Below are 8,465 nucleotides of genomic sequence, written 5' to 3' on the forward strand. Positions count from 1 at the left end.
CCAGGGATGGGGGAGCCTGGTGGGCTGCCGTCTTTGGGGTCGCACAGAGTCGGACACGACTGAAGTGACTTAGCAGCAGCAGGCCCCAACTGCATTCCATATCTTTTTAATTACTTATTTATTTTGGGTTGTGCTGGGTCTTCATTGCTGCACGAGGGCTTTCTCTGGTTGCAGCTAGCAGTGGCTACTCTCCAGTTGCGATGCAGACACTTACTTATCGCGGCAGTGGCTTCTCTTGTTGAAGTAATGCAGACTTTGGTAGTTGTGACCCACAGGCTTAGTTCTCCTGCAGCATGTGGAATCTTCTCGGACCAGGGATCATTCCCACATCCCCTGCACTGGCAAACGGGTTCTTAACTACTGGACCATCAGGGAAGTCCTGTATCCTTCCATCAGTGTGCAGGGAGCATCTGTATCCCAAGCTGGACCAGCCTTCCCTGGGGTCAAAAGTTCTGCTTTGGGGATGCTAAGCTATAAGGCGATGGGGAGCTGGCAGCTTTGTCGTCCTGCTCTCCTAACGAGGAAGGAGTGTGACGACAGTGCGAAGCCAGCACAGAAAGCAGCAGAGACGATACATGGACTCTAGTCATATCTAAAACCAGCACCATCTCTGAAATTCCCTATTATGTAAGCTAGTAAATTCCCCTTTTTGCTTAAAGTAGCTGTGTGTTGCATTTCTGTTATGATGAAATGACTTAACAGCCCAAACATTAACTTTTATACACTTAACATTCACCAAAAAATGAGATGCCCTTCTCATAGCTAAAGAAATGGGATTTGTTAAGTTACTTGGCCAAACTTACACAGCACTTACACAGTGCGGAGTGAAACCAGGGTATGAATTCAAGTCTCTCTTGGCTTTAAGGTCACTCCGAAGTCAGTCCCTCCCTTATGTAAACTAATGATGGATGGTTCACTGCCTGCTGGCATCCAGCTATCTAACGTGGTTTGAGCTAAGCACTAGAAGTTTCTCTCATTCAGCCAAATTGGCTTACTGATTCTCCCCAGTACACCTAGATGTACCTAGATGGAGGACGTCTAATCTCTACCACAGGTCAGTTGTCAGGAATTTGGAAATGGAGCCTCCCTGCTCAAGTTCCCCAGATTACAGTGCCCCAGCTCCCTTAGCCATTTATCCAGGGTCCTGGTTTTCCCACTTCCCTGTCAGTATCCCTCAAGCTGCACAGTTAGCCCTGGGGTTTGGCAGAATAAGAACATGCTAGAAGGACTCAGGGGCTTCCCTGGTGGCTCAGTGGTAAAGAACCTGCTTGCAGTGCAGGAGACTCAGGTTTGATCCCTGGGTCGGGAAGATCCCCTGGAGAAGGAAATGTCTACCCACCCCAGTATTCTTGCCTGGGAAATCCCGTGGACACAGGAGCCTGGCGGGCTACAGTCCACGGGGTTGCAGAGTCAGATATGACTGAGAGGCTTAACACTTTGAGGGTACAATTTAGGACTCTGGATTGTAAAAGGACACTTTAGTTTGGAAGCTGCAAATGTGAAAGCTCCCAGAGGAGAGGGGCCAAGTATGCCTTGGTCTGGCTGTAACCTTTCTGTGTTAGCCCCTGAAACTTTAGAGAATAAACTCAGGGGAGATCTGGAAATAATCATCACTACTGCCAGTGTTACTGTTTTCCAAACCATTCCTCTGTGATCTAAGCCTGGGTACAAGTTCTGGCTCTGTCACTTAATTAGCTGTTATGACCACAGGCAATTTGGTCTACCACTTCCAAGCTTCAGTTTCCTCATCAGTAAAAAGGAACAGTAATACTCATCTTTTCAGAGAATGAAATAGGATAATCTGTATGTTACTGTTCTTACCTGGCTTCTCTGCACAGGGCTGAGAGTAATACAGAACGATTAAAGTAACTTGCCTAATACCACACAGCTTCTAAGTGGCAGAACTGGGACTGATGGCCCAGAGAGGTAGTCCTTATGCATCAAGAGAGCTTACAAAGGTGCGCAGACCTTACCCCCAGAGAGTCCAGGAATCTGCACCCTTCAGTGATGCCAAAGAAGATTCTCTTGCTGCTGCTCCAGGGACCTGATCGTTTATAATCAGGGTTCTGATTTACCCAAGGGAACTTGGGTTGGGAAGACAGCATATCATCTTTCCAAGTTACAAGGTGAGAAGAAGGCTACCACCAAGTAGTCCCCTAAAACCATTCGACTTCTCAAAGCTGTAGCGGCCTGAAGGTTAAGTGTAGCCTTCTTGAGATGGTCATTTTCATGACATAAGTAGTCCACATTCACTACAAATTTTAAGTAAAGGTACAGTAATCTCCCACCCATAGTTTTACTTTCCACATTAATTTATCCACGGTCAACCTTGGTCTGAAAATATTAACTGGAAAATGCCAGAAAGAAACAGTTCATGAGTTTTAAATTTCATGCTGTCCTGAGTAGCATAATGAAATCTCCCACCCTCCAGGCCTGGAACCTGAATCACCCCTTTATCCTGTTTGTTCATGCTGTATATGCTACTCACCCCACCTGTTCCTCAGGAGCCTGCCTGGTTATCAGATCCACTGTTGCTATACTGTGCTTGTGTTCAAGTCACCCTTATTTTATTTAATAGTGGCCCTAAAGTACAACAGTAGTGATGCTGGCGATTCAGATCTGCTCTTACTGTACCTGACTTATGAATTAAGCCTCATCATAGGTATGTACACATAAGGAAAACATAGTATACCTAGGATAGCCACAGTTTCGGGCATCCACTGAAGGTCTTGGAACACATACTCTGGGGATAAGGGAAGGACTACTGTTTACAGGAGAGGAGTTCAGTATAATGACTAAGATCCCAGCCAGCTTTGGGAGAAAAACAAATGTATGTAAAACATTTAGTAAAGCTGGCACCTGGTAAGGGATCAGTGGGCTTCCCAGGTGGCACTAGTAAAGAACCAGCCTGCCCATGCAGGAGACAAGAGGCATGGGTTCAATCCCTGGGTTGGAAAGATCCCCCTGAGGAGGGCATGGCAGTATACTCCAGTATTCTTGCCTGGAGAATCCCATGGACAGGGGAGCTTGGCAGGCTACAGTTCTGTAGGGCTGCAAAGAGTCAGATACAACTGAAGCAATTTAGCCTGCACACATGCGAGGGCTCAAAAACGCTAGTAAAATATTTCTTTTAGGCAAAAAGAAGAAACTCGGGCCTCTAGTTCACAACCAGTGCTCTCTTCCCAGCACCTTAGTTTTTCCCCCCCAGGGCACCTGGTTTCTGTGATTCCATCTGTTTCTCTCTGAGGCCACAATCTTGCCCCTCAGAGCATACCTCCTTCCAAACCCTGCTACAAGCAGCTGCAGCGTTACAGGGGCATTCAACTGAGAGAACACTCTCGGTCCCAAGAGTGACATACGTTTAACTGGTGCTAAAAAAAACAAACAAAAAACAAAAACCCAACCTCACAAAGCCAAAATTTCTCCTTCCAAATCTGACTCTTCATCAAGTTCTTTTCCATCTAAGACCACCCAAGACGTTTATTTTAACCAGATGGATCCACTGGGTTTCAGCCAAATTCCCCACTTCCTAAGATAAGGAAAGCTTTGGGTGAAAGGAAGAAAGGGAACCAGTCTCAGTGCCATGAATGCCTTCTAGGCAAGGACCTTCCACGCTGCCAGCTTGGCTTTGTCTGCTCCTAGAAGGCTAAGGGGCTTCCCTGATAGCTTAGCAGGTTAAGAATCCTATAATGCAGGAGACCCGGGTTCCATCCCTGGGCTGGGAAGATCCTCTGGAGAAGGGACAGGCTACCCACTCCAGTATTCTTGGGCTTCCCTGGTGGCTCAGACAGTAAAGAATCCCCCTGCAATGCTGGAGACCTGGGTTCAATCCCTCAGTTGGGAAGATCCCCTGGAGGAGGGCATGGCAACCCACTCCAGTATTCTTGCCTGGAGAAATCTCCATGGACAGAGGAGCCTGGCAGGCTACAATCCATGGGTCACAAAGAGTCGAACACGACTGAGAGACTAAGCACAGCACAGAAAGATAAGAGGAGGAACACAGATGAGGTTTAAGATGCCTGTTGGACCTCGAACTTAACCAAGTGACCTTGGGCTGGACTGCAGGATCTAAGCAGCTTTCCAAATAAAACTTCTGTGACACTGTCCTCCTCGCCCGTAAAGATAAATGTAGTGAATCTTGGGGTTCCAATCAGAGCTTCAAAATACAATATGACGTATAAAGAATTAACTCTTCTTAGGGGGAAGAAATAGTTATCTCTGCATATGGTATGATCAGTATGTAGAAAACCCAAAAGATTCTAGACACAGAAAAACTGTTAAACTAATACATGGATTCAGCAATGCTATAAGATACAAAAAGCAGCTATTTCTCTTCAATGAGATATCTGAAAAGGAGGGGCTTCCCTGGTGGCTCAGTGGTAAAGAATCTGCCTGTCAGTGCAGGAGACGCAGCTTCCATCCCTGCTCTAGGAAGGTTCTGCATGCCGCAGAGCTACTAAGCCTGTGTGCCACAACTCCTGAGCCTGTGCCCTAGAGCTGGCGTTCTGCAACAAGAGAAGCCACCGCAATGAGAAACCTGCTTGCCGCAACTACAGAAAAGTCTGCACAGCAACAAAGACCCAGCATAGCCATAAATAAAATTAAAATAATTCCACTTACAATAGCATCAAAAAGAATAAACTACTTAGGAATTAACCAAGTAAGTGAAAGACTTACATGTCAAAAAAACTACAAAACATCACTGAATGAAATTTAAAAATATACAAATAAACAGAAAACCATTTCATGCTCATGGATTAGAAGACTTAATATTGTTACTACAAAGCAATCTACAGAATCATTGCATTCTCTATCAAAATCCCAATGACTTTTTTTTTTGGCAGAAGTAGAAAAACTCATCCTAAAATTCATATGGAATCTCTAGGGATGTCCAATAAGTGAAACAATTTGAAAAGTAAGAACAAAGTTGGAGGACTCACACTTCCTGATTTCAAAGCTTAACACAGCTATAGTAATCAAAAGAGTGGCACTGGCATAAAGACCAACAGACCAATGGAATAAAGTAGACAGCCCTGATATAAACCCTCACATATATGGTCAAATGATGCCAAAACCATTCAGTGGTAAAAGGACAGTCTTTAACAAATGGTGCTGGGAAAACCGGATATCCACATGTAAAAGAATAAAGGTGGACCTTTACCTAACACTAAAAATTAACTCAGACCAAAGACCTAAACGTAAGAGCTAAAACTATAAAACAGAACATGAAAAAACTCGATGACATAGGACTGACAGTGATTTCTTGAATGTAACACCAAAGGCACAGGCAACAACAATCAAAAAATTAGACAAACTGCACTTTATTAAAATTTAAAACTTTTGTTTATTGAAGGACACTTCTTGTTTTATTTCCCTGATGACATAGTGCAAACTTAACAATAAAAGTTTTATTGACCTGGTACTTAGCACTTGACAAAGCTTTTGATTATATATTCTTATGAACATATAATCTGCCCCACTCCCCCCAAAAAGGACATGACCAACAAAGTAAAAAGGAAACTTACAGAATGGGAGGAGGTATTTGCAAATTACATATAAGGGATTAATATCTAGTCTATACATAAAACCCCTACAACTCAACAACAAAAACCCAAAAGACTCAAAAATAGGCAAAGTTTTGGAATGGACATTTCTCCAAAAGAGAGAAACAGATGGTCAGCAAGCAAGTGAAAAGATGCTTGACATCACTAATCATTAGAGAAATGCAAATCAAAACACGATGCGTGCCACTTTACACTCATTAGGTTGACTGTTTAAAAAAAAAACAAGTGTTGATGAGAATGTAGAGAAATTGGAACTCTTGTGTATTCTTGGTGGGAATGGAAAATAGTATGGCAATAATTCAAAAAATTAAAGGCAGTATGATATGATTCAGCAATTCCACTCTGAGTATATACTCAGAAGAATTGAAAGAAGAGACTTGAACAGATGCTTTGTACACTTATTCATTGTAGTAGTATTCACCATAGCAAAAAGGTGGAAGCAGCCCAAGGATCCCTCAATAGATAAATGGATAAACAGAACACTGTGGACATTTAAGAAAGTTATTATTCAACCTTACAAAAGAAGGAAATGTGACATGCTATGACACAGATGAACCTGGAAGACGTGCTGCAAAGTGAAACAAGGCAAAGACAAATGCTGCCATTACACTCTTAACGAGGAACTCAGTCAAATTCAGAGAAGAAAGCAGAATGGTAATTGCCAGATGTTGAGGGGAAGGGAGAGTGGGGAGTTAATAGTTTAATGAGCACCGAGTTTCAGTTTTTTAGGATCAAAGTGTTCTGAAAATGGGTGCGACCACCAGCAAATGCACTGCACCGGGTCACAGAGCTACACGTTGAAAAATGGTGAAATTCTGGACTTTTCTGCTGGGCCAGTGGTTACAAATCCATCTGCCAATGCAGGGGAAGCAGGTTCAGTCCCTGCTCCAGGAATATTCTACCTGCCTGGCAACTACGCCCATGTGCCACAAGTGCTGAGCCCACGTGGACCCAGAGCCCACGCGGTGGCACAAGAGAAGCCACCTCAGTAAGAAGCCCACGCACTACAACTAGAGTTGCTCCCGCTTGCTGCAATTAGAGAAAGCCCGAGCTCAGCAGCGGAGACCCAGTGCAGCCAAAGATGAATACGTAATTTTTAAAATTAAAAAAAGAGTAAATCCTAAGAGTTCTCATCACAGGAGACTTTATTTTTCCTTTTTCATATTCGTCTTTCTTTTCTCTTTATTGTGTCTATCTCAGAAGGTGGGTGTTAGCCAATCCTACTCTGGTAAACATCTCAAAATATACGTAAGTCAAACCATCATGCCATGGACCTTAAACTTACACAGTGACGCACATCATTTTTCAATAAAACTGGAAGAAGCTTATTCAGCACGAGCCTCCCCTTCCCTCCCTAACTTGTGGATTTATTCCTCACCAATAGCAGACGTGGTTTCATCTCCTGGAATACTCTCCTCCTTTCCCCTCCCTCTTCCTCATCTTAATTCCTACTCTTCCCTCCGAGTTCAGTTCCCTAACAGCCCAGATCAGATTCCCCATTACAATCCTCTGCCACTAGACCCAGCAGGCTAAAAACTTACTTTTTCTGTCTCTGACTCCAGGCCAGGTATTCTTCCAACAGTCTGTGATAGAATGATCTATCTCCAGCACTGCATGCCATCAGGGAGTCTGTAAAATAGGTTTTATATCAGTGATGCATGTCCAAACTGGAGTGAGCTTGTTAGGCTTTACTCTAGGTTTGCATAGGGGAGATGGTTCAGAGGAGGGAGGGCTCATAATGTGAAAGTGAGGACGAAAGGTGTACACCCATGTCAGGTATATGGCCATGCCACCGGGTGTGGACCAAGTAATGTCTGGTGAAGTGTGTATCATCTTTGGTGCCCCTCTAGTTTGCGGGGTCTTTGTTCAGGTACCAGGGATTGAACCAGATTCCAGGGAAGAGAAAGCATATCGAGTTCTAACCACTGGACCTGCAGGAAACTCCCCAGGGTGCAGACTTTGAAATCAGACAGACCCAGATACTAGCTGAGTGATTCAGAGCAAGTTACTTTGGCTCTATAAACCCACCACAGGACCCATGTGCCTGTTACTTTGTACACTGTGCGCAGGGCACCACCTGGCGGGCTGGCTGAAACTCTGATTATGGGCCCCGCCCCAGACTTTCTGATTCAATGGGTCTGAGTGGGATCTGAGAATGTGAATCTAATCGAATTCCCAGGTAATGCACCTGCTGCTGGTCCAGAACCACACTTGTGAACTACTAACCAAGCGCGTAGCAAGGACACGCTCGCTGGAAGAATGATCAGATATTCTGATGCCACCTTTCTCCCCTAAGGAGTCCTCAGCTGGTTCCAATACGCTCGAAAGCCTTAAAAAATCATTTCCCCTCTTTGGATCTCAGGGGTCACATCTGTCAAAAGAGGCCGCTAGGCATGAAGAGACACTAAAGTTACTACTACACAAAACAATGAACTTTCTGAACAAGGTCCTAAGGGACTTGCAAGGTTAAAGCAAGGGCTAAAACCTGAGGGGCAACTTGGGGCCCCCCGGGCAGCAAGGCTTGGGCTCCAAAGGACGCCTCGGGTAAGGCAGGGCCGTGTTCTGCCCCGCTGCTCGAGGGACATGCTGTGGCGGATTGGATGAAGCTCCTGTTTAACCTCGCTTTCCTCGGTGACATCGTTTTTATGCTTCCACCGAGCCTCCTCGCGCTCATGGCGTCTTCGTTACCAAGATTGTCCCTTCCCTCTCACCTTACTGCGGGGTCAGCGGAAGCTTGCCGTCACGTCCCCGCGCATAGTGCGCTTGCGCCGAAGCGGCGTCTGTTCTTGCGCTCGGACAGCTGCGCGGCCGTGGATTGGCTGCGTGTGCACGTCGGCGGGAGGAGGACGCGCGGCGCTGCGTGGCTCCGCCTTCCGCGCGCCTGGTCTCTGCCGAGCCAAC

The sequence above is a fragment of the Bos taurus genome, chromosome 13 (assembly GCF_002263795.3).
Source record: "Bos taurus isolate L1 Dominette 01449 registration number 42190680 breed Hereford chromosome 13, ARS-UCD2.0, whole genome shotgun sequence".
Lineage (NCBI taxonomy): Eukaryota > Metazoa > Chordata > Mammalia > Artiodactyla > Bovidae > Bos > Bos taurus.